This window comes from Oryx dammah, unplaced genomic scaffold (assembly GCF_014754425.2).
Source record: "Oryx dammah isolate SB20612 unplaced genomic scaffold, SCBI_Odam_1.1 HiC_scaffold_17, whole genome shotgun sequence".
Taxonomy (NCBI): domain Eukaryota; kingdom Metazoa; phylum Chordata; class Mammalia; order Artiodactyla; family Bovidae; genus Oryx; species Oryx dammah.
Window position 1 is genome coordinate 32,017,396 of NW_024070201.1, and position 25,627 is coordinate 32,043,022.

A 25,627-nucleotide genomic window follows, 5' to 3' on the forward strand; every position below is an offset into this window, starting at 1 on the left:
TGAAACTAGCTTTGATATATACTAGAGAAAATACCCAAATTGTGAGAGCATACTCTTCCAAGAAATCGACACAAGTTCACAGTTGATGCAACATTGCTTTTATTGGGGGTTCAGGGGACATATGACAAAGTCTTATAAAATGTCAACAGAGTCACATTTTGTGCTTGGCTATGCTTAAAAAAGAAAACAACCTGTTTATTTATGAACTCACTTAATGAGCACTGTGTGAGAGATGGCCAACAATCATCATTTTGAAAACAGGATGACCTAGCCACCAGGACGTCTAAGTGTGACAAACCCAGATAGCTGAATGGAAATTTACAACAGTCAAATATTCAGGTCCTTCCAAACATCCAGATGCTTGCTCTCAAGTAGACACAGTTCAACTGACTCCTTCAAGACAAAATTGCGTTTTGAACCTCTGTATTCTCCAGTAGACCACTTTATTAATTATTACTAAATGCCAACTAAAGGCAAAGGGGCTAGTATAGAAGACGAAGATTTCTTTAATTCTAGTTTTTTATGGCTGAAGTATTCTTGGGTTAGTTATATGGATAACTGACAATTAAAATAGCAAATAACCATTGATATTTTCAAAAACCATAAAGACTATCAAAACAGACACGTTTAAACATTCATGCAGAAACTCTTATGAATATATACTGTGCATAAAATTGGTTAAGAAAATGCTCATTGGAAGATCTGATTGGTTTAGGTGAAGGAAGAATGTCAAGTAACTTAATATCATTGAAGACATTGTACACATAACTTGGGCTACTGTGTGTTCTTTGCGGCTGGACCATTGACAGTTTTTGAAACTAAAGATGTCAGTTCATAACTATCTATTTTTCACATTGAAGTGAAAAGCCAAAGAGGCAGCCAAAAGTGAAGCAATGTACTTGGTATGGCGCTCCTTGATCACCCAGACAGAATGTTTCCATTGGTGAAATTCAAGCTCATGCTTCATTTAGGCAGGGTGGTGTAGTTCAAGAGCCTCTGAGGGCATGGTTTCTGGATCTACTTCTGTTATACTCAAATGAGCGATCTTCTCTAAGTCATTCTATCTTTACAGGTTTATCACATCTGTAGGAAAGAACATTGCAATAGATGACCTTTAAACTCTCCCCACCCCCTATTTTTGTTCTCAAGAAGTTGAGATTTCATGCTGACCAAAGCTAACAGTCTCCTCAGAGTCTGGTCCAAAAAAAGCTTAAAATGCTGATAAACTCTGTTCCCCAGTAGCTTCCATTTCTGTCATGAAAATACATTCCACCAAGCTAGTTCAACCAGAAAACTGAAAATTTTGAGAAGATAATTAAAGAAAATAGCTATGTATCTACCATAGAAAAATATCACGGAATACAGAAGTGGCAAAATTACAAAGCTGGTTGCAACACTGTGGCTTATTGCCTTAGATCATGAGCTTTGAATCACGGTCCTGATTGTGAACCCTGTATGTGGCAGTCTGGCAAGTTACTTAAACCTCAGGTTTCTTTATGTAAAATGGAAATACAAAATAATATCTGTTTTGCAGGGTTGTTGTGAAGCTTAAGGGAATTACTATATAAAATGCTTAACATGTAGGGAGAATTCAATAAATATCCACTGTTATTAGGCTAACAGAAAAATCACAGATCCTCATACTATCATCAATCATGCTCACTTATTTTAATGGAAGAAATATGATTATAATTCTGGTCTACACCTGAGGTGGGTAAGGGGAAGTATGTGTGTAAAGTCTTTACCATATATGTACATATAGATTGGCAGTGGAAGACTGGGATTTAGTCAACTGGACCGGTACATTCCTAATTTCCTGAAATCACCAGGTGGATGCCTTCCTCTCTGACTTTGCTCACAATATTGCCACTATAGAAAGGATTCTATTTTCTTCTTCCTTCCCATTTATCTAAATCTTTAACATCCTTTAAAATTCACCTTGTATTTCCTTCCTTTGGGAACTTTCTTCCCTAGACAGACCAGTTTGCCCCGCCTAAGCAGACTTCCTCTGAGCTCCTTGCTTCTGTCTTTCATTTTGCTCTTATAAATTGACTTGATCTGTTACTTCTCTTTTCAAAAGTTTACATGCTTCTGTTTAGGTTTAAACTCCTTAGAGGCAGTGACTATGTCTCACAGAACCTAGCTTGCCTGATAAAAAGGTTGGTTGTTTGGTGTCAGTGGGTACTGTATTTCGATGACACATTCTGAGTTCCCACCATCACTTTATCCTTTGTATTGCCTCCTACTATTCTGTGATTGCAAAAGAACTCAATATTCTTTAAGTCATTCTTTTAAGGTCAAACTCTGTGTGTGGCTAACATGCAATCGACCTCTGGCATGAACAATTTTCTATTTTAAAAATTAGCGTATTAATAAGCACAGTCATACTGGAAAAAAAAGTTTTTAAAAAAATGAATGTCACACAGAGTTTAAATACAGACAGAGGAATACACACGAGGAAGGGAAAGTCCTTGCTCATTCGAAATCTAGATAGCTTTCTTAAGGGTTTCTGTTTCTTGAAAAGCTTGCCTCTTGCTCTGAGATGCTACTGGCTGAAACTGCAGATGTGGGTGTGTCGACTGGCAGGAGAGATGTCTTCAGGTGATGATGGTGCTCTTTGTTTCCACTTGGCAGCTGGCTTTAGCATCCGTCAAGACAGGGTTTCTGCAGTCTGTGTTGTTTCCCTGGGAAGACATTCCTGAGGAAGGGGGACTATAGGACCAGCTGAAAGGAACATGGAGACGACTAAAAAAATAACAGAACACGTCACAGAAGGTTATCACATTGACTCTTTGATACAAATAAAGGAATGTTACGATACTTTGGGGGCCAGGCTATTTCCAACTATGAGTGAGATGCTGCATCACGAGAAAAATGGAGCTTTCTCACTGTTCACCTTGTTTGGGAATCAGTCAAGCAACAGCATTGTTTGGGAGTGTGTGAGAGAGCGCCGTGCTCCTTGCCCGGGGAGAAACTGCTCCGTAAGAAAAGCTTCAGGTTTTATCCAACAGGCAACTTACTGAAATAGGACACGGAGGAGAGCAACAAAAGAACACAGGACATTAAGGACACATTCAACTAAATCTAAAGACTAAATGCAAAATAAAATAAGTGTGGGTACAGCAGTGGTTTGCAATGCAGGAGTGAACAGGGAACGGCTCGGAGTCAATGTTAATTCCCTGTGTGTGTCTTTGTATTTCTAGTGCCTAGCTCAGAGCAAGACACATGGTACCCACTGAAAGAAAGAATGAAAGGAACCACAAAAGGCAGACAGGGAGGGAGGAAGGGAAAGGCAGAGAAAGAATGAAGAAGGGAGGAAGAGAGAGCGAGAAAGAAAAGAAAGATTTCTGAAACGTACAAGAGGTGAGAGGCAGAGTGCACAGAGAAGAAAAGCTTGGGTGAGAGAATATTCATAGACCTGATAAGAGCAAGCTCGCTTAATTCGAGAAGAGGTTATACATTCCGAGTGGCTTGAAAACGTGGGTGGGGCAATTTTCAGGAGGCTTTGAATGTGTTAAGGTTTAATTGGGGAAGGGTGGCATGTTAATATAACTACTGTAGGCTTTTGAAGGGGATATTAACATGATTCAAATGCATCAAGTGAAAAGGGGAATATATGAATCTCGAAGATGTCAACCTAATGGGAAAAAATAAAAACAAACCAAAGGATACTAGAAGCAATTAATGAAGGCAGAAAGACTAAAGAATAGTCCTTCTGGCCTTAAAATAGAAAGGCAGGTGCTTGTCTGGGTTTCTTCTATGTTAATGTTGAAGGAAATGGGCTTAGGTCTCAGATCAAGAATTTCCTTCTCCCACTGGGTAGCTTTTTTCGTTCTTCGGCTGTTCCTCTTTTCCATCCCTGCCCTTCCTGAAAATGAACTTCAGTCTTTACTGTTTTAGCATCAAGGCAAAATATGTTAGTAAATACAGCACCTGGAGGTGGGATCAAATATAACTTTAAAGGGCAGCTGTTGGTACAAATGTCCTGAAGTTGTTCTTACACCTCTGTAAGAATCGCTAACCAAAATTCTCTGCTGGAAAAGACTTTAGAGACCAACTAATCCAACACACTCATTTTACAGACAAGGATATTTGGGAAGAGCTGTATTCATGTTTCTTTTATTCTACAAAAGTTTTTATGAATGAAATATACTTTGCAGGTGGATTTTAAATTAACTAAAGCCTTTATTGTCAACCTCTTCATTATGTTAGCACAATGAAGATGCATAATGAATTAGGTACACCAAAAGGGATTTACTCCGAAACATTTCTCTTTCAGCACTAAACCCTTTGGATACACTGAAAATGTTGGTTCTTTTCCTAGGTATAGTATACCTAGAAAATACTATACCTAATACTATTCCTAATACCTAACAGGTATAGTATACATATATTTCTGAAAACCTGTAAAACAACCTAGTGTTAAAATATTATTAATAGGTATTTTTCTGTTCTGATGAAACATGCAATGAATGATCCCGGATGAGTGACTAAATAAACATAGATTTTAGAACTGATTATTTTGTGAACACAGAATGGGAGGATGGAGTGTTAAGGTTTTGATACATGTGTACGATACATTTGTGAATCAACAAAAATGCTATTGTAGCAAGGAAGGACGTTTCACACAATTTTTGAGAAACTCCTTTAGGTAGCTAATGCAAAGCCCTTGTGTACATGATCAGATGAAAACTAAATCAATGTATTGCTTTGGTGTTGCACAGATGTAGCCCATGCATAATGTCTCTTCTACAGTGTGACCCCATCATCAAAATGAATTTTGAGGAATAAACAGTATAAATATGCAAAGCACCGTATTCTAGGTGCCTAGTATGAGTCAAAGGTTTAACAAATCAGCTTTCTTTGGGACCTGTGACTACTTAACTGGAATGAGTAATATCTTGTATCATCTCAACATGAGCCTCCCTTGGAACCGTTTTTGTCTCCTGAACATATAAGCATAAATGGGGACCCTTGCATTGCCTTCCTCGGGGTCCCTCTGTGATCTGATGGTGACAGTTCTCCAAATTTGCCTCAGGAGCATCTACACCTACTAAGCACATAGCAAGCACCAGGCTGAGCAGTCAACTTGCTGTTGCTCTGCCTGGGTTTTCCCTTAACAGCTAGATCTTCAGGGGTCAACACCTTGGTGTGATGGCGTCTCCAGTTCAGGAGATACCATATCGAGATACCATAAAGGAAGGTGGTGTTATTGCATAAATGACTAGAGCCAGAGTTTCAATTATTCATCATGTGCCACCCAAAGTGGAGGAAAAACAGAAAAGAAGTTGTTTTTGTTATGATTTTGATTACTTTGATTAAATTAAAATTACTATCTCTGCCTAAGGCCATTTCCCTGGCATTTTATCTCATTATTCTAATAAAGGAAATGGATTTCTTATGAATAAGATTTACGATTCTAATATTCTCCATTACTTCAAGTTGTCCAAAGTCAAGATGAAGACTAAATCAGTAAAGAGCAGCAAATATTTTATAAATAATGTAAGTATGTACAACAATCACCCTCTTAGTGACGGTTAATTTCCAACATCTAGGTCAGACACATTCATTCTTACGTGAGAACATGGAGTTCTTTGCTTCTTTTATTAATTAATAAGGAATTTAAAAAATAAAAGCTGACTTTAAAAACATTCTACTCAGGAATCATTTCAAATGAGGAGAAATGCCCAAGAGGAAAAAAAAATCTCAAGTAGGCAACATGTAAAGCAACACACAACTATATGCACATTAGTATAATTACACATTGCAAATTATATCGGATGTATCTAATATCTAATTTTTTGAAAGCTGATTCCACTTGAGATTTCAATAACAGCATCAACATTTTGCAGGTGGCTCCTTCTGTATAGTATCCAAAGGGAATTATTTCTCTAATGTGCTTTCAACCCTCATGTAAAAGCTGAAGCTCTTCCTTAAAGGACCAACAAACAATGAACATTGGGAATGTTACCTTAATGGAAAAAGCAAGGGGGTAGGGTCCAGTGATAATGTTCGCATGGTTATTTATTCTGTTCCTTAGAGGATCCTGATTCACTTCAAGAAATAAGAAACAAACTTAAACAAGAGCCTCATTAGAAAATGTGGTGAAGGCTACATACCCATTTGGAGGCAATGATATGAAAAGCTTTTCAATTGTTAAAATAAGTGTGCAGGTGAATGGCAGATTACACCTTGGACTGAAAACAGAGCCCTGGATTCAATTCTGCTCTGTTAAAACATATGGCTAATTTGTCCTAAAGAGGACATCAGATCAAAGTTCCGTTTTGAAGAATAGGCTTTTGTCCTCATCTTTCTGTATCAATCAATCAATCAGCAAATAACCAAATATATATTTGTGATCTTGGATAATGGAGCATATTATTCAAGTTGATTGGATCCATTTTCTTGATTCCTCCTTAAAGATCTTTCTCCTAATTAGCCAGGGTTACTATTGAATTATTTAATTATCTGCACTTTTGTGCAATGAAATATGTTGTCATATCACATACTTTATCACGCTGTTGCTGTTCATACTTAATGATGCCTCTATAGTTAGCAGCTTCCTTTGTTCTGCTCAGTAAGTGGTTTTAGAAAAGGGGGTGGGCGGGGAAGGAGGAGCCTTGGGGTTTGTAAAATACAATCATACATTCCTGGTGCACATGCAAAACTTTGTGCATTTACATGAATTTCTTTTACAAAATCTAGTTGCAATTCCATTTGGAATAACCTAAGAGGCACATGTCGGTGACTTCAAATGCAGCCAGAGTGATATTCCTATACCTTGAACACCTCTCCAGTGTATTTCCACTGCAATGCAATGGTAAAATCATGATTTAATTTTTTTTTTTAATCAGCAAGGAATGTCTTTAACAAGGAAGAAGTAAATTATGATAATTACTCTGAATGGTCGGATCCTTGAGCATTACTAATTAGCATTTATTGCCTGGATTATAGAACAATACAAGTGAAACCGAACTGCGACTGCTCTTTTACCTCCAAGAACTGAAAAAGGCAATGGAGCAAGAGGCAGTATCGTCAGTGGTTGAGTCAGTGGTTTTACATCTCCTGGAGAGTGTGCAGGATTCCTCGTTTTTGAAATATACAAATGTGGTACTCGATATTTATGGCCCATTCATTTTGTGTGTGAGGCACATATTTACATATGATATCACAGTCACGGGAGACTAATGAGAGGAGAAACATTTTGGGTATGATGTCATTTTGGGACAATTTTACCCATTGTGAGAGTTTAACAATAAAGAACGTAAAACTCTCCGTTTTATGAAAGTACGACTTTTTCTATAGAATTTTTGACTTAAAAAAGGAAACAAAGAACTCAGTTCTTAGTGAAGAAAATTTTACATTCACCTCTTCACTTTCTTGAGAAAAGGCAATTGGTCTCTGGTTTAAGAGTCTTTTTTTTTTCCATTAAGAATTTGTAATAAATAAGATACGGAAGTTAGAAATACATGAGATATTAATCAATAGAACAACATCATTCCTGTAAATAAATGCTACTCATATAATTTGGCAACTGGAACTCCTAAACAACCCAGTAGGTAGGAGAGAAAGCAAAAATTAACCATTCATCATTCTTGCTGCAGACCCACTGTTTTCCTCCAAACCCCATTAAAGCGAATGAAGACGAAAAAACACATCGTAATATAAAGCCAGTACTAAATATAGTCACTAGTCTTCCCAGTACCTTTATGGATTCCCTACTTTGATCCTTTTTAGTTTGAAAGAATAAGTTTGGCTAAATCTGTGAGGAGATTAAACAGGCTGGTGATAAAAATTAATTCTGCTGAATGAGCAAATGCATTTGGATTGCAGAGATGCAAATAAAACAATACTTTTCTTTCCCTTTGACATACCAAGCGGATTAGTTTAGAATGTTAAATTTGATTTTATTAGAATATATTAGCAGTGTTTTAATTAATACCAATCAAACATTTTCTTTCCCTGGGGCTTGATGTGTTCTTAATGCTTTCTAAATCATCTGTCTTTTATCCATCCAAAAAAAAAAAGAAGAAGAAGAAAGAAAAAAACCAACCAAATTAGCAGAGCCTTTTGTTACATTCTTCACAATTTTACTATATTCAACAGAAAACTATGAGCTGTTTACCTAAAGGTGTCTTGCCCATAAAATTAGTTCCCAGGTGCTGGATTTAAATGAGTCCTGTTCACTTGAACACTTGATTTTTTTCTTTTTAAAAAAGGTTGAATAAGAGACTCAAAAAATAAACATCTTCCATGTTTTTCTTTTGGGGAAAAGTGCTGCAAAAAGAGTTTTGGCTGGTTCGTCTTTCTTGGCTTTATTCTCACTAGAGCTTCCTAGAGCTGTTAAATTTCCAACTGCATTGGTTTTAAGCTGGCACTTTGGAAAGAGGGGCAAAAAAGGAATAAAAAAAAAAGGAGGGGGGAATCTAGTTAAAAATACGGTGAACCAGTGTGCCCTGTGAACTGAATTGTAACTGTGTGTTGCAAGGAAGTGCTGCATTGCCTTTCACTCATTATTCCCTGCTTTTCTCTCAAGCTTCCTGTCCTGTGTCCCGAAAGCTCCAGTTCACTTCTTTCTCTTTTCTTCCCACAACGCACCCTCCTCCATTTCTCCGCCTTATTTTTTTTTTTTATCTGCCAAGCTGGATTTGCACTTTTAAAGATCAGTATCAATAATGCCCTGCTTGTTTCGGTGGCACTCTCCCTTTAAAAGACAGCCCCCTCTAATTGATGCGTCTGGGCTAGTCTAGACTGGTAGTGATTGAACCAACCACCAATTATGTTATTCATTTCACTGAACTTCACTGATGGGCTCCGTGAGGAAGAAGGGGTGTTGAGAAACCTGCCCTTACACTGAAGCAGTTCCCTGCTGAAATATAAAATCTCGTGTGTCGTTATGCACTCCTGATTGCCTGTGTGATCAATCGTATGATAGCAACCTCAGGACATGAACAACCCACTTGAAAACATGTAAAAAACTGAAAGAGTGCCTTGTATCACTTGTATTAAATTACTATGCTATTATCATTTAAAAATCATAGAAGAATCACATCTAGTGTGCTTTTATTGATCCCCGCATATATTTTCATAGAATAAGATGTAGATATATTTTGACTTCCAAAAGTACCAAATATTAGGCAAATACTTGATATGAATCAAGTGGTAATATATATCCGTAAGTTAAATACATGTCCTTCCATAATTTCCAAATGCCTATGCATACATATCAGCTAAGACGGGGGAAAAGCATTAATCTATTGTATAAAAACCAAAAGATCACTTGAAACTCAAATAGCTCTTTTCTTCAAAATATATTCAGGCCATCAAAGGCTGGAAAGTAATATTTAAACATCATAACTACTAGAAGGTTTCAACAGAAGGCACAATGCTATTGTTGCACAATTCATTTTCTCAATTTGGTTTTCCGATACAAAATGGTTTCTTGACTGCGATTTGGAGTCAGTTACTAAAATGGCAATAAACCCTTAAAAAAAAGAGAAGCAGAAAAAGAACAGTTTCCTTAACCTTCGACAACATGTATAAATTGAGGTTATAACTGAAATAAAGTCTTCAAAAGAAGAACGCATTTGAAGCCAGGGTTGATTTAGGTATTTTCCAAAAATAGAAGACAAATGTTGCCCCAAGAATACTAAAATGGTTTAAAGGAAATTGTATATTGGAATTTTTCATAACAAAGGAAAGGTAAGTTACTGTTTCTCTAACCATGAGACAGATCTAAATCACTGAGATTATTATGGTATGAAAAGTTAAAAACTGCAAACTGGGTAATGCTAACAATTACCTTGAGAGATTATTTGAACTGTATAACGTGGTGTTATAAATAACTTTGTTGGATCAATTTTTTAAAATCCTGATCATTTTTTTTCCCCAATTTTTAAATAAAGAATAGGCATTGACAACTTCTATAGGATACAATAATTCTGTGTGCGGTTTCCTTTTATGTTTAAAAATATATATCTCCTATTATTTTTCTTTTATTTGTTTAGAAAATACATTTGCAATCTCTATTACTTTTAAGCTTATTGTGTATAACCTCTTAAAATAAATGCCAAGCAAGGAGGCTATATCTGTTTTATTTTTAAAAATCTTACAAAGTAATACAAATTTAATTCTGGTTCACACCATAAATTCTATCCTAGCAAGTCTAGTAAGAGTAGAGTTTTTAGCTTATTGCTATTTTAGCTCACACTATTGGTTCACCCCTACCCGTGTCTGTGTGTTCACTACCCAGCCATATATGATGCACGTGTGGGCACTGAATATATACTCTAGCCACATGCCCATTTTAATTGGGCACAATTTTAAGATTAACTGTTGAGTTGAAAAGTTGGAGGCATGGGGCATGCTGGGACTTCAGCTGACATGTTCTGAGGTCAAGCACCAGGTACTGAGCTGTTCTTGTTACGCTCGGATAGTACTGCGTGTTGCTCTCAAGGAATAGACCAGGATAGGTGAGTTCCACAAGCCTCGGGCATTAATAATATACACGCATACACATCGCAGCCAGCACGCTATTATCACGGAATATGTACCTACTTTAACAGAAATCCAGGAGCTGCCACTTTCCTGATCACCTGATCCCACCTAACAGTGAAAACCTCAGAGATGCACTCAGGCACTTCGGACAAACTTTCTTTTCTTTTGTTTTTGCTTCAAAGAAAAAAAGCTCCACCAAATTTCCAGGATGCAAGGGCGCGACTCGCAGCTCCCAAGAGCCTAACCCGTGGATTTAAACGGTAAACATCACAAGTTAGGGTCTCAGGGATTGAGAGGCGCGCGCTAAATTGTTCTTTCTTGAGACAAAACAAAGCAAAACAGGAATGACAAGCAATTTGTGTTCGAGATTGTTGACTAAAAGACAACAAACAGGTGGCAGAATATTCCCTCACTCTCTTAAGTTGCCCTCGTCCACAAAATCTGGATTCCACTTAGAGTAGATACATGCACACAGACGCAGGGTCTGTGGGCGCATATACATACCTGAACATACAATCGCCAGTCTACCAGAGAAAACTCTTTGGAGCTTTGGGCAAAAGAGCTTAGTAAAATGGAAAATAGTATGAATAGACTCAGAAATGCCCATGTTTTGCAAACCACGGTCTACAGTCAGGCTTGAATGTCTCTTCAAAGCTTTAATTTACAACTAGCACCAAGGACGGTAAAGAAAATCGGAGGCATCTCTTTCCCCCGGGCGAGCATGCCGCATGCAAAACCATCCAAATTGGTTTTTTAGAAGGAGAAGACCGAGGAGGAGGATTTGGAGGCTTGGAAAGCATAAATACGAATAGCTTTTTAAACTCACCCTTTGGAAGTGGATTCAGGATGCAGCTTCCGTAGCACCATCGAGCCAGGGGGGGAAATGTGAGCTGCAGGGCGCTCGCCTGGGCGAGGTGTTTCAATAGAGGACCGAGAACTGGGCGGGGAGGGGGAGGCGGGGGCAGGAAGCGATACACCAAATCTGGAGACTGTAACTCTGTAGTTTATGCTCTGACGAGGGGAGGTAGGGGGCAATCGGGGGGAGTGGAGAGATGGACTGGGGCTGATCAAATTTTGAGAATATTCAGTTAAAAAAAATTTTTTTTTAATGTTTTCATAGGAATGAACCCTCCCCAGGGTTGCTTTTCAAAATTTCCTCCTTCTTTCTTTAGTGTGCACTTTGCCAGTCCTGCGAACAGGCCTCCTGTGCATCAGCTGCTTGGCTGAAGCCAAGGCCAAACCACCCCGAGCCAGCACCAGGCTGTCACTCGGTCGAGGGGAGTGGGAAGGGGTGGGCGCCAGCCAGGGAGGCGCATCTCCCCCGCCCCGCTCCCGCTGCGGATCCTTTGAAGCCTTTTGCCAATATTTCGGAGGAATCCGAAGCATAATTCCCCTCCATCTTCGCAGACAGCTACTGGTTCTGTACCTGCTAGATCGGCGCTTCCCCCATCTGCCTGGAAACTGGGCTTTCCTGTGCGGGGACGGCTCCCAGTGCCGCCTCCAAAAAAAAAAAAAAAAAAAAAATGAAACGAAAGGGAGGGGAAGTGGGTGGGAAGATGGCTCTTTTAACATTTTTCTTCCCCCTTTTTTTCTTTCTTGTTTCTCTCCTGTCCTTCTTTCTTTTTCTTCTTTTATTCCAGCCTGAGCCAGGTAGATGGCTGGCTAGTCAAAGAGAATGACAAAGCAGCCCCTGATAGGAAGGAACTGGAGGGGGCCTCGGGCACTTAGGAAAAATGCTAAGTATTTTGTATGTATTTCCATATGCAACTAAAACCCGTTAGAGCTCCAGGATCCCCCCACCGCTGTCCCTCCCCCCAACCCCTTCCAAAATAGAATCATACCAGCAAGACAGCTAAATTATGTCTCTTTTCCTGCTGTACAGGGTTATTCAGCATCGCCCCCCACCCCAATCTTCAAGACAACTTTTTTTTTCTCACCTCTGTAGGTTCTCCTCAGGCACAATCCTCCGTTCAGGATCTCCGCTTTTTCTCTCCCTTCCCTTTTCCTCTCGGAAAAGCTAGTCCGTCATCATCCTACCTAGCTTCTCTCTCTCTCTCTCAACCTCTCTCCCTTCTTCTTTTACTATTAAAATAATAATAATAATAATGGCCCTTTCGACATAGCAGCATGAAGTGGCTGCCTTTGAGAAAGCACATTTAATCTTTACTGGCTCCCCTAGGCTTCAGTGAAGAAGGAGAAGGCAAGAAAAAAAAAGTGGGGGGGAGAGAGAGGAAAAAAAGATTGTAAGGGAGGCTGCTGACGGACAGCGAGCATCAGGCACAAATCAGCGACAAGTTGAATTTTCCTAGACCACACTGCCCCCTTTCTTCTCGGCTCTCGCTGGGCTCCTGGAAAGCCCGAGTGTCTGGTTACAGGAGGCAATGGGTCTCCTTTTGCAACCATGGTGCGGATTCCTCGCATGCCTGCTTAAATCGCTGGCAGAATAAGGAATCAATATCCCCTTCTAATCACCTTTAGCTCTTCTAGGGCTTCTGAGAACCCACTTTGCGCTCCTCGCCGCTTCCCGCCCCCCCCCCCTCCCTGCCAGGCTCCTCCATACAAAGCTTGCAGTCCTGTCATTTCTCACTTCCTTCCATATCTTGGAGACAAGCCTCTCTTCTAACATCCTCTCGCCCGCTCCCTCTCTCTGTTGTCCTGTGTCTCAGACCTGACTCCCAGCACCGGACGCACTAGGGCTTCTCTCTGACTACTAATGAGACCGAAAATACACCAGCAGGTCAGGGGGAAGGCCAGACATTGTATTATACAGATACAAAAAAACAAAACCAAAAAGAACCCCCAAAACAAAAAACCCCTCATCCCTGCTAGATCCAGAGACCAGGTATCACATTTTCTAAAAGAGAAAAAAAATGGGAGGTGGAGGGGAGCAGTGACGAGAAGAGACCACAGTGCAGTTCTCTGCCTAATTGTTCAACATCCCCTGGGTATTTAAAACACGTATGCCTGTGACTGCAGGTGATGTACTTGGTGAATCTTGGTGGGTTTTCTTTACGGACAGAAAGTCAACAATGCCCAAGGACTTCTTTGAAATTGACATCTAGAGGGATAAAAGAGCAGTGATTCAAATCTGTATTTAAAGTATACACTCCATTAAGGCATGTGATGACTACAATGCTAAAAAATCTCTTTCTTTTCAATGGCTGTGCTTTACACGGGCTCTGTTTGTCATGTGTACTAATTTACCACTTAAGTTCATTTCCAAATCCAAGGGAACGTATCAATGACGGTAGCTCATCCTGACCCTCTGCTTCCACTGCAGACATCTTTTCTTACTCCCGAAGCATTTCTCCTCAAATGTCCATCAGATCCATACACACTTCATTGATCAGCTGACGGTCCCTTGATCATGAGAAATAATCATTCAGATGACAGAAAAAAAGTGACACAAGAAGAAAATGAAAGACATGCTGAATTGACGAAGGGAGCATCTCCTATCATTTTTGCTGGCACACATCTTAAAAGCTCAGCTACCCAAGGATCCTGTGAAGCAGGTGTCCCTTGAAAATTGGGGTCTCTACCTATCTGAACACACAGTGGGTATGTTGCCACCTTCACCCAATTTTTGTGGCTAGAATCATGCAGACAACAGGCAGTGCTGTGTTGAATATAATGCCAGGCTCTGTAAAGACCGAGGAAAGGAGGGAGGTAGCTGATGATGCAGGTTTCTTCCAAGTTGATATTTTTAAAAGGTGGTTTCTTTGTGCTCAACTCAAGATATTGTGCTTTGTCTCTGACTGTGAGACCTGCAGAAGCACAGATGGATGCCAAGGAAAAGAAGAAAAAGCACAAACAAGAAGAAGATGCAGAGAGAGGAAGAAGGGAGAGGAGGAGAGAGGAAAGCAGAACAAATCAAGGCAAAAAGGGAAAGACCTACAATCATAGTGCTGGGTTTCCTTTTTTTTTTTTTTTTTGTCATTACTGAGAAGGAGAAAGAGATGGCTGGCAAGGATTGGAGACTGGGTTAGAATCTTTTTCAGATTTGGCTAATAGGGTGTTTGCACTACACTGATGCAGAAAAAGAAACATGCTAGAATAATCATAAAGGGTGGAGCTGTCAAAAAAAAAATCTTTGACTCACTGGGTGCCTCCCTGTAACACCAAAATGAATCATTCCTAAGGAGAATCATCAATTGTCTTAGTGTCCTCATATATGAAGTCCAGATTATGGGAATCATGATTGTGATCATCTTCACGAAGGAAAGGTAGACAGAGAATGACATTTCCTGAGCTTCTCCAAAACCTCTGTATATTTGCAGCAATGGCTCAGCATGATTTTCACACACTGAGCTAATCTATCCCCGTCTGTATTCACTCTGTTTACCAAGATACACAAATATGTAACTTCCAAAAGTTTTGCTATGAACACATCATTTTCTCTATATAACTCAGCGATGTCTTTAGAGGATACTTATTTCAAGCAGTTAACACCTGACCCCAATTTCTGTGGGTAATTAGTGAGCTAGATAACCACACAAAGTGGGTAATTATTTAGTACCCAAGGGTATGCTAGAAGTGGGTAGTGGTTTTGTTAACAAAAGCACATCTCTAATTATTGTATCTATGATGGGTGTCTCAAAAATAACAGTTACTGTATCAAGTGAACCATGATAAATAAGTGAACTATTTTGCTGTCCTTAGCATATGTATGTGTGTGTGTGTGTGTGTGCATGTGCAGGTGTGTGTGCATGCGCACATGTGTGTGTATTATGGTTAATAATATTTACCGCTCCTGGATGGGGTGTTGTAAAGATTAATTAGTAACATCTGTAAGACTCTCAGAGATGCAATGTGCTAAGGAACTTCTAAATACAGTATTATTATTGCTCTTACTATGTTGATGAATAATCCCAGGATAGAAGAAGCTAAGGGAGTTGATTTCAGTTGGATTGAAAATATGCTGAGATCACAAACATGATGAGTTTGATCACGGGGAGTGGTCTCTGACCTGACGGAGCACAACACAGGCAGTAAGGGAAAAGAAAGGTGGATGCCATTTCACTGGCAGTCTCAGGAAGGATCGGAGGAGCCAGGGTGGGAGGGGAGGAGCAGGAGGCAGGAGTCAGAGATGGGCCGGGAAGGAAGCTGAATCAGGCGGACCACACCCTCATTCCAAACTCGGTCTGTGCTTCCCTTTGATGAGCAGCAAATAGGCACAAAAATCCCCAAAGAAGACATCCATGCCAGTCCTGGGACAAATTCATCATCATTACAATCAATCAGCCAGCTATGCAGTGTTTCTTCTAGGGAAGAATCATCAGTACAAATCATTTTCACAAATGCAGATACATTTCCAAATATTACAGTACTGCGAACAGGCACACACAGATCAACTTCAGATATCTTTAACCCAGGCTACGAGCAGCAACAGAGAAGCACTTTCTAATGCAATTGCTTTAATGAATCACCCGCAGGATGGGAAGGGGATATTATTAATTTCTGCAGAGGAAGAAAGAAAAAAAGAGAGAGAGGAGAGAAAAAGAAGAAAAGAAAAGCCCATTGCTTTCAAGGACCCTAAATCTGGAGAGCAATCAAACATTGAAAACAAGCAACAACAAGAACTTACTGCTTCTTTCTCTGTAAACGTCCGTCTCTTTGCCCCGTGTCTGGCTGAGGCAGGACAGAGAAGAGGCCTCTGGGATCCAAATCTTCAAGTAGGCTCACCACATTTTTTCTTTCAAAGCAAGGTTGTCTTGGGGATTAACCCTAGGAGTCTGGGAGAGGTGAAGCATGTTGGGAGGATGACGGGAAATATACAAGGATATTGTGTTCAGCCCAGTTTACCGCCTCCAGGGAACAGGAAAGGGAAAGGGCCCCATGAGTCGGCCAACAGGTACCACTGCTGAAATCTCTGCTTGGACGGCCTCCGGGACACGTGTTCATGCTCTGATTGGAGGCCAGCGGTATGATGAGCGCACTGTAAGAGTTTGGGAGCAGAGGGAAAATTTCTCCAGAAGCCATCCAAGCCAGGCTTCTGACCTGAAACCCAGTATTTGTCACCCCCTCTCTGAACTCAGAACTACAAAGGCGGCCTGGCATTCTCCAACCCGCCCAGCTCCTTTCAAACCCACAGACTGTGCCAGACTGGCCCCACCTCCCACTGCAGCAAATTCTGTATCCCAGCTCCATGCTGCGTTGTAGGGAGCCAGATTTCTGCTTTGCCTTACCTGGCCTTCCCCTCTGCCACTGCCCCTGGCTTACAGTTCCTGGCATGGTTTCACAGGTCCAAATAGGTGCTTTCCCTCTCCCGCATCATCATTTTAAGCACATCTAGTTTTCCACTCCTCAGATTTTTAGGTCTCAAATCCTTTTACGTCTTACAACTTTTCTTCATCTCTGGCCACCACCATCTCCTTTCTTTGACCTCTCTCACTCTCTCGTTGGATTTTTTTTTTTTTTTTTGCCATATCAAACTATAGTCCTATCTCATGTCTCAGACTGAAAACTCAAACTGCAATCCACTGCTGGCATCTCCATCAACCTGGTCTTTCCCCACCCACATTAACATAGAAAGCAAACCAGTACATCTCAGGGCACTTTTTTAATAGCTCACCTAAAAGCAGATGAAGCCAGTAGAGAACAGGGTGTGCGTGTATGTGTGTGTTAACTCATCTAACTGCATGAATGCAGCAAGAAAAGGTCTGAGGTATATGCATGGAAGAAGGGACAGAGGAAGAGATTCTCATATATTTATGATATTTAGGACAAAAGCAACAAAAGCTAATTGTTACAAGAACTTATACTTTAAAACTGTATTTTTATGTATGTGTGTGTGTGTGACACACACACACAAAGTGCCTCCACACATCACAGTATCCTAAGATCATCTGATTACCTGGAAGGGTATTTACTATCCTGTGAACAGTGACAGCAAGGTGCCACATGGTCCTATAGCTGGAAGTTGAACACAAAATCCTTCTGGGATGACCCTGACGGGGCAGATAAAACCCTGCACATCACCTGCTCCCTCCACGCTTGTGTGGGCTGGAGGCTAAGAGAGGCGGCACCTCTCCCTTGCTTCCACCATGATTTAAGCTTATTGTTGATCTCTGATGCTCAAAATACTGGTGCTGTTAACCTTACTACTTGGGTGCTTTTTGGTGTACTGTTACACTTATGCTCTCTGTGACTCCTTTAAGCTATTATTGGAGCTCTTCGGTGAGCTAGACGGATATAGATAACTAATATCTCATTTAATCCTCAGAGCAGCCTTGAAAGCCATCATCAGTGTTTTACAGATGAGGTTTGTGCGTGACAATAGTTAGAATTGTCCCGCTCACGAGTGTCACTGCTAGGATTTGAACACAGGTCTAACTCCATAAGTATGATTGTTCCCTTTTTATCAGTATACTCTTATTGCCTTGCTCAGTATAAATGACACTTTGTATAGGTAATCATCTCAGATTAGTGTAGTTTCTATGTATTATGCATGGCATACTCTACACTTTATATTAGCATTTATTCATTTTTTCCATTTAGTTCATTTTATCTAATAACATATATTGAGTGCTTGACTATATGTCAGGCCCTGTGCTGGTCAGTGTGATCTCCTTAGCCAGAGGACAGAAGACACTGCTGTGGTAATGGCTCTGCCTAAATAAATACTCTGCTGTCGTCACCTCCAAAGACACAGGTGAATGAAGATGGGGCTGTGACATGGCCACAGTTGTATTCCCAGTACACAGCACCTGGCACGTCGCAGGAGCTCAACAAGTAGTTTTTAAATGAACTTTTACACTCACATAAATGTAATTTGTTAAACCCTTTTATTTTGTATTGGGGGTATAGCTGATGAACAATGTTGTGATAGTTTCAGGTGAATAGTGAAAGGACTCAGCCATACATACACATGTATCCATTCTCCCCCAGTAAATGCAGTTTTGATCCTAACTTTGGGAGAGATCTGGATTCATGTCTAAATAGCCTTGGGAATAATGCTTAGTAAAATGCCACATAAAAGTAGCATTCAATTAATGGTGAATAGCACTTTTTATCCATGATGATACTCTGACAGAGGTTCCCTCTATACCCATGTTTGTGTTTCTAAAAAAGAACAAATTGATCTATTTCATCTATTCTAAAAGTTCCAAAGGTGTGCTGTTGGAAGCCAGATGAATTCCATCTGAAATCTCACTTCTCTGGGAATTAGGAGGTAACGTCAAGTGATAAACCATCCAGAATGATGTGGTCGTGAAGGACTATTCTGAGCTACACACAGGGAGAGAGATCTCTTACACTTTAGAGGGTGTGGGTGAGTCCAGATCTGAGATCAGCAACTCAGCTGAGATGCCCTCATTTCAGAAAGAGAGGCTGAGAAGGTAGAAATGCTTCATGACTCTTGGACCTAAAGTCTCCAGGGTTTCATAGTATGTCTTCCTTTTTTTGCCTAAGGAAAGAATATTTAAGTACGTGTAAGTGGTGCCCCAGGGAGGCTAGCTTCTCTGCTGGTCTTCAGCTGAGGAATCCCTGTCTCTGAACAGAGGGCAAGGGGCACAGGAGAGCATTCAGTCTGTCCTCTGACACCCACCCGTGCACACTCAGAGCTTAGACACCACCGAGTCGGGTTACAACTATGTGACTATCTTCACTAAGCTGGAGTAATTTCCACTATATTAACCTGGAACACAATTTCTAAAGATGTACCCTTGGGGGTGCGTGGCACCTCTCATGGGAGAACCAGATGGATAACACAGTCCACCTGTGTGCTTTAGATGTGAACTGTCTAACTTCTGTTGGCAAGAGTTGCTCATCAATTGACAAAAGCACTCCTATTTTTCTTCCTAGGATGATGAGGAAGAGGAAGCTTAGTTATGTGCCGTTTGGTTAGCAATGCCCCTGTCCAAAAGCAAAGAAAACTTGACCCAGTAGGGAGCAGTGTCTGGTATAGGGATTCTATATGTCAAGTGGTTTCAAAAGGAGTTATCTGGTGGATTTTATACCTCAAACTCACATCAGCTCCAGGTGTCTCAGGCTGAGTAATGTCACTGAATATGTGGCCCACTGGAAAGGTGTTTTTTTTTTTTGCTTTCCTTTAACCTTTTAGGATATTAGGGGAAATCAATGGTAAGATACTGCTTCAGTGTATATATTTAATAATACTGTCTGGTGCACGCTCACTCAGTTGTGTCCAACTCTTTGTGACGCCATGGACTATAGCCTACCAAGCTCCTCTGTCCATGGGATTTCCTAAGCAAGAATACTGGAGGGGGTTGTCATTTCCTTCTCCAGGGGATCTTCCCGACCCAGGGATTGAACCCACGTCTTCTGCGTTGGCAGGTGGATTTATTATCACTGAGCCACCTGGGAAGCCCAATATTATTTGATATGAATCTATAAAATAATCTTGTTGCCTCCTCATTGGGTGAGTTTCAGAGGACTTTTCCTGGTTTCTAGCCTTAACTCCACAGAAGAGCTAGGGTTTATCTGATCAACCCTCGTGGTCTCTGAAGTTCTCTGAAACATAACCTACTGTCCATTGACTTAGTGCCTAATTCTACCAATTTGAGGAAGTAGGTTTCACTGGCCTTTTGGGTCCAAGAAAGTAAAAGAAAAAATCTTTCATTCCTATATAATAGTGGGTAAACTGAGAGAGAAAGGGAGAGGAAGAGGATGAGGATCCAGGCCCTTCTAAAAGGCGAGATCCCTATTGCCTGTGTACTAAGAGAATTGAACCTGATATTATAAAGATCATTACTCTTGGCTGCTGTGCTTCATCTAAGAGCCAAGTTTTATTTCAGTCTAGGTCCCTGGTATTCAATCATTAGGTTTAGGCTGGCAAGCAGGGAGGTATCTCTACCCACTGAGATCTGGGAAGATTAAGGCTACTAGGTTGAGAGTCCAGAGATGACGTGCAATGGTACAGTCTCGGGACTCAGTCTCGAGTGTGCTTATTTTTTGAAATTGCTACAGAGCCTGGAGGTTGTACTTACCTTACATTTAGTCCTATTGATGCTACGGTCCCTAAAGGCACCTTTGCTGACCAAAGTCATGCTCTTTAGAAGACTGGGCCCCTTTTACTGTGTTCTCCGTCTCTGGATCTCTGAGCACTTTGCAATGTTCTATCGATAGACTGTACTGTTCAGTACTTTCTCCATATAAAAGAGAGAGGTATCCGTCCAGGGCAATGACCCATTATCCAGAAGAGACTGAGGGACTTCCCTGGTGGTCTAGTGGCTAAGACTGTGCACTCCCAATGCAGGGGGCCTGGGTTCAATCCCTGGTCAGGGAACTAGATACCACTTGCTGCAACTAACAGTTTACATGCCACACCTGAAAGATTCCACATGCCACAACTAAGACCCTGGGCAGCCAAACAAATACATGAATATTAAAAAAGGAAGAGAATGAATTACAGTTCAGATTTCAGGGTTTCCAGCCAAGTTCCTAATATTCTCTCTCACTGTTCCATTAAGGGTCATACAGTTAAGACATAACTCCTTCAATCTCAGACTTTTGGGATCTTTTAAATCTGTTTACTTTCTAAAAGGTTAGGACAAGGAAGCAGGGAAGCAAACATCCTCATATCCTTATTCCTGTTTCATAGTTGGGAACCAAGGCTGTTCATGGCTAAGTATATTTCCCCAAGAAGGATTCTTGGAGCACCAAGAAGAGAATCTCGATCTCTGAACCCAGCTGTTGTGGGGAAAGGTGAACTAGTAGTATGTATGAACTGCCTCAGGTTCATCCAGATTGAGTCTGCTGTAAATCCAAAGTACCGTTAAGAATGACCATGCTCCAGGACGGTACCGATGAACATATTTGCAGGGCGGCAATGGAGACGCAGATATAGAGAACAGATTTGTGGACACAGCGGGCTGAAGGAGACAGTGGGGCAAACAGAGAAGCACGGAAGCACACACACTACCATATGCAGAACAGTTTGCCAGTGAGAGTTTTCTGTATGACTCAGGGAACTCAAGCCAGGGCTCTGTGACAACATAGACGGGTGAGATGGGGTGGGAGGTGGGAGGGAGGTTCAAGAGGGAGAGGATGCATGGACACCTATGGCTGACTCATGCTGATGTATGGCACGAACCAACACAGTATTGTAAAGCAACTATTCTTCTATTAAAAATAATTAAAAACAAAACAAATGAACAAAAGTATTATCATGCTCCAGGCACCTTGGTTTCCCCCATTATTAACTAACAACAGAGCAGCTGGGAAGAGCTTCCAAAAAGATACGATTGTGTCTACTTGAGCATTTGTAAAATAGATGAGTTCCAAAAGTGCTGTGCATGAGGAATTAGAAAAATTAAAACACAGAAACATTTTCCAACATGTTTTTTGGGACTGAGGTGCAGCACAGTATCAGAATTCCTGCAGAGATGAAAGCAGAGAGCAAAGGATTGGGAGCGCTCTGGGGAGAAGCCGAGGAATATTTTAAGGGTAGAAGCTGCTGCCTCTGAGATTTTATATTTGCCATGTTTGACACCTCTCAAGGAGTCTCTCCATGCTGCAGTGAGCAATGACACGAGGGCCACAGAGAACTATGTTTTAGGGAGCCAGGCTCGTCGCCTGCGGTGTGATGCTTTGCCCTCCAGGAATGCTGGATGGTGCTCTCCAATGCTGGCCAGCTTGGAGCAACCCAACTACAATTTGAGGCCAACTTGCATTCCCAAACTAGAGGAGGTTGAGTAAATTCTTTCAGCATTCTTAGGTCTTTGAAGATTCACCGTGATAGTCTGACTTTCTACCCCCATTCTTCTGGATTGTTCAGTTTATGGACTTCTGGGTCTATATGCTCAAGTCTGCAAGGGGTTCACCTGCATGCATGCTGATTCTGATTCTACTGTGCTTAGAACTGTGCCTGCCACGTAATGGGTGCTTTACATTCTGTACATTTTTAGGAACTTAACCTCATCTCAAACTACCGCACAATTGTACTCATTTCACACGCTAGTAAAGTAATGCTCAAAATTCTCCAAGCCAGGCTTCAGCAATATGTGAACTGTGAACTTCCAGAAATTCAAGCTGGTTGTAGAAAAGGCAGAGGAACCAGAGATCAAATTGCCAACATCCGCTGGATCATGGAAAAAGCAAGAGAGTTCCAGAAAAACATCTATTTCTGCTTTATTGACTATGCCAAAGCCTTTGGCTGTGTGGATCACAATAAACTGGGGAAAATTCTTCAAGAGATGGGAATACCAGACCACCTGACCTGCCTCTTGAGAAACCTGTATGCAGGTCAGGAAGCAACAGTTAGAACTGGACATGGAACAACAGACTGGTTCCAAATAGGAAAAGGAGTACGTCAAGGCTGCATATTGTCACCTTGCTTATTTAACTTCTATGCAGAGTACATCATGAGAAACACTGGGCTGGAAGAAGCACAAGCTGGAATCAAGACTGCTGGGAGAAATATCAATAACCTCAGATATGCAGATGACACCACCCTTATGGCAGAAAGTGAAGAGGAACTAAAGAGCCTCTTGATGAAAGTGAAAGAGGAGAGTGAAAAAGTTGGCTTAAAGCTCAACACTCAGAAAACGAAGATCATGGCATCTGGTCCCATCACTTGGTGGCAAATAGATGGGGAAACAGTGGAAACAGTGTCAGACTTTATCTTTTTGGGCTCCAAAATCACTGCAGATGGTGACTGCAGCCATGAAATTAAAAGACACTTACTCCTTGGAAGAAAAGTTATGACCAACCTAGATAGCATATTGAAAAGCAGAGACATTACTTTGCCAACAAAGGTCTGTTTAGTCAAGGCTATGGTTTTTCCAGTGGTCATGTATGGATGTGAGAGTTGGACTATGAAGAAAGCTGAGTGCCGAAGAATTGATGCTTTTGAACTGTGGTGTTGGAGAAGACTCTTGAGAGGCCCTTGGACTGCAAGGAGATCCAACCAGTCCATTCTAAAGATCAGCCCTGGGTGTCCTTTGCAAGGAATGATGATAAAGCTGAAACTCCAGTACTTTGGCCACCTCATGCGAAGAGTTGACTCATTGGAAAAGACCCTGATGCTGGGAGGGATTGGGGGCAGGAGGAGAAGAGGACGACAGAGGATGAGACGGCTGGATGGCATCACTGACTCGATGGACATGAGTTTGAGTGAATTCGGGGAGTTGGTGATGGACAGGGAGGCCTGGCGTGCTGCGATTCATGGGGTCGCAAAGAGTCGGACACGACTGAGCGACTGAACTGAACTGAACTGAACTGAGGGTTATAACGTTATATAACTCAGGCTTGTCGACTGGTGATATAGACATGATCAACCTCTAACTGATGATTTTCTTCTCCTGCCATGAGTGTAGTGACTCAAAATCCGTATCTTAAACTGCATGGAAAAGAGAGAAAACTTCTAAGGTAAGGAAGGAGAAAATGTATTTGGAAGATTAAAGAGAACATCTGGCTGGTGTTTAGATTCTGTTTTAAAGGTTAATAATACTTTGGGTGTTTCTAGGAAACATCTAGGTATCTAGTTGTCAAGTGTTTTTTTTTTTTTTTTTTAAAGCAGAGAAAACAGATCAGAAAACTAAAGTAAGGGAGGAAATACTGGGTGGACATATCTTCCTTCCAGTTCATCTACAGTTACATTGATACATGTGTATCTCTGGGCCCTGGTGACTGTTTTTCATCGTGTCTTAAGAAATGAGTGAAGGATCAGGAAGCAGCTTGGTTCAGACAATTCATGGACAACAAACCAAGTAAGACCGAAGCAGGCCTGAAGATGGGCGGCAGGGGTAGGGTGGGGCGGGGTTCGGGGAGAGGGTCTGACATATTCCCCCTCCTCTTCTTCTATTGAAAACAAGGAAGACATTAGTTTGGAAAACACCACTGCACAGAATGAGCCTTTCTGTGCTGATGAGAAAGGAGAATAAATGAATATGCTGTCTGCTGTCTCCCTTGTGTCCTTTGGATGACTTGAGTCTCTCTTTCCTCAGAGGCCCCCAGCACTGCAAGCAAGCCTTATTCAGGGCCTGCTGCACTGTGACTGTGCTGAAGACTGTGTATCTAGCCCATTGCACCATGACATGTCACAAGGCAGACCCTCAGGAATGTTCAATATAAAATGAGGAAAGTCGACTGGAAGATAAAATGTAAGACCTACAAGCTAAAGGGCAAATGCAACCTCATCCAAAATAAACGTAGAAAGGCACGAGTTCAGTTGGATCCAGATTCTGGACTGGGTCTTATGGGGCAAGAAGAGGCTCTGACAACCCTGAGTTCTTCATGAGAATGTTGCAACCCTGATGGCCAGGATGTGCACAGAGTTCGAATCTGGCCCTGGGGAAAATCAAAGACTTATCCACCCTGGTCTAATCTGCTTTCTAGAAGATTAAGTTCTATTTCTGGTTTACAGTGATCCTGAGACACATGAATCCATGGAAAGAACATAGCAATGAAAGTTAAAGAGAGACGAGTTCTCTGCTTATCTCTGGACAAGATATTCTACCTCTCAGATCATTAGTTCCCACAACTATAAAATGAGAGGATTAGATTAGGTGAATTCCTAAGTTCCCTCACGGAAAATTCTAGAATTGTCCTGTCCCTCTCTGGTTAGATTCTATTATGTATAAGAATAGTTTCTTAGCAGTTATGATATACATGGGATTTAGAAAATAAAGACAGAATGGTTGGTGATGCTAAAAACAACGTAGAGACTGAATATACAAGAAAAGAAAGAAGCTCAGAATCAGGATAGGGGGTTTCACTACATTAGGTTAGGTCACTAAAAGGATCACTAACTTGTCTTCAAAATCTCCTGATCACTGAGTAGAACAAAAGATTTTGACAAGATTCTTGGGCAGCAAATCAGCATGTTGCTGGGAAGGGGCAAGAACCAGCATCCACTCCATTTCATAATCAAAGAAACTGAAGTTCAGGAAGGATAGATAACTCACTCAAGATCACACTGTGAAGGTAAAGTCAGGCCTGACTCCCAGGTATCCTGTCTCCCAACCAACTACACTGTTCCAGTTTGGCCACAAAGACACCGCAGCTGCTTTGATAAACACGGGGCCATGGCGTCCCAGCCCAGCAGTTGGCGTCCCAACTGTCTCCTGGCCATCTTGACTTCCAGGCTGAAATCACACCTGCTGAAAATGTCTGTAATGTGATCACAAGAGAAAATGACCACATGAATGACACAGAGACTCTTCAGAAG

At 41.2% G+C, this 25,627-nt stretch overlaps 1 long non-coding RNA gene across 3 annotated transcripts; it reads right to left on the reverse strand.

Annotated features, from left to right (window-relative positions):
• Positions 1 to 75: 75 nt before the first annotated feature.
• On the reverse strand, positions 76 to 22,442 carry LOC120876381. 3 transcript variants are annotated; one of them, XR_005724161.1, is made up of 4 exons: positions 12,435 to 22,442; positions 11,924 to 11,995; positions 11,324 to 11,434; positions 76 to 2,745 (listed from the first exon to the last, which is right to left on the reverse strand). It is a non-coding gene; the product is annotated as an uncharacterized LOC120876381 (long non-coding RNA). The 3 variants fall into 3 exon arrangements; XR_005724160.1 differs by having other exon boundaries at positions 76 to 2,724; positions 11,324 to 11,995; XR_005724159.1 differs by having other exon boundaries at positions 11,324 to 11,995.
• Between the last annotated feature and the right edge of the window lie 3,185 nt (positions 22,443 to 25,627).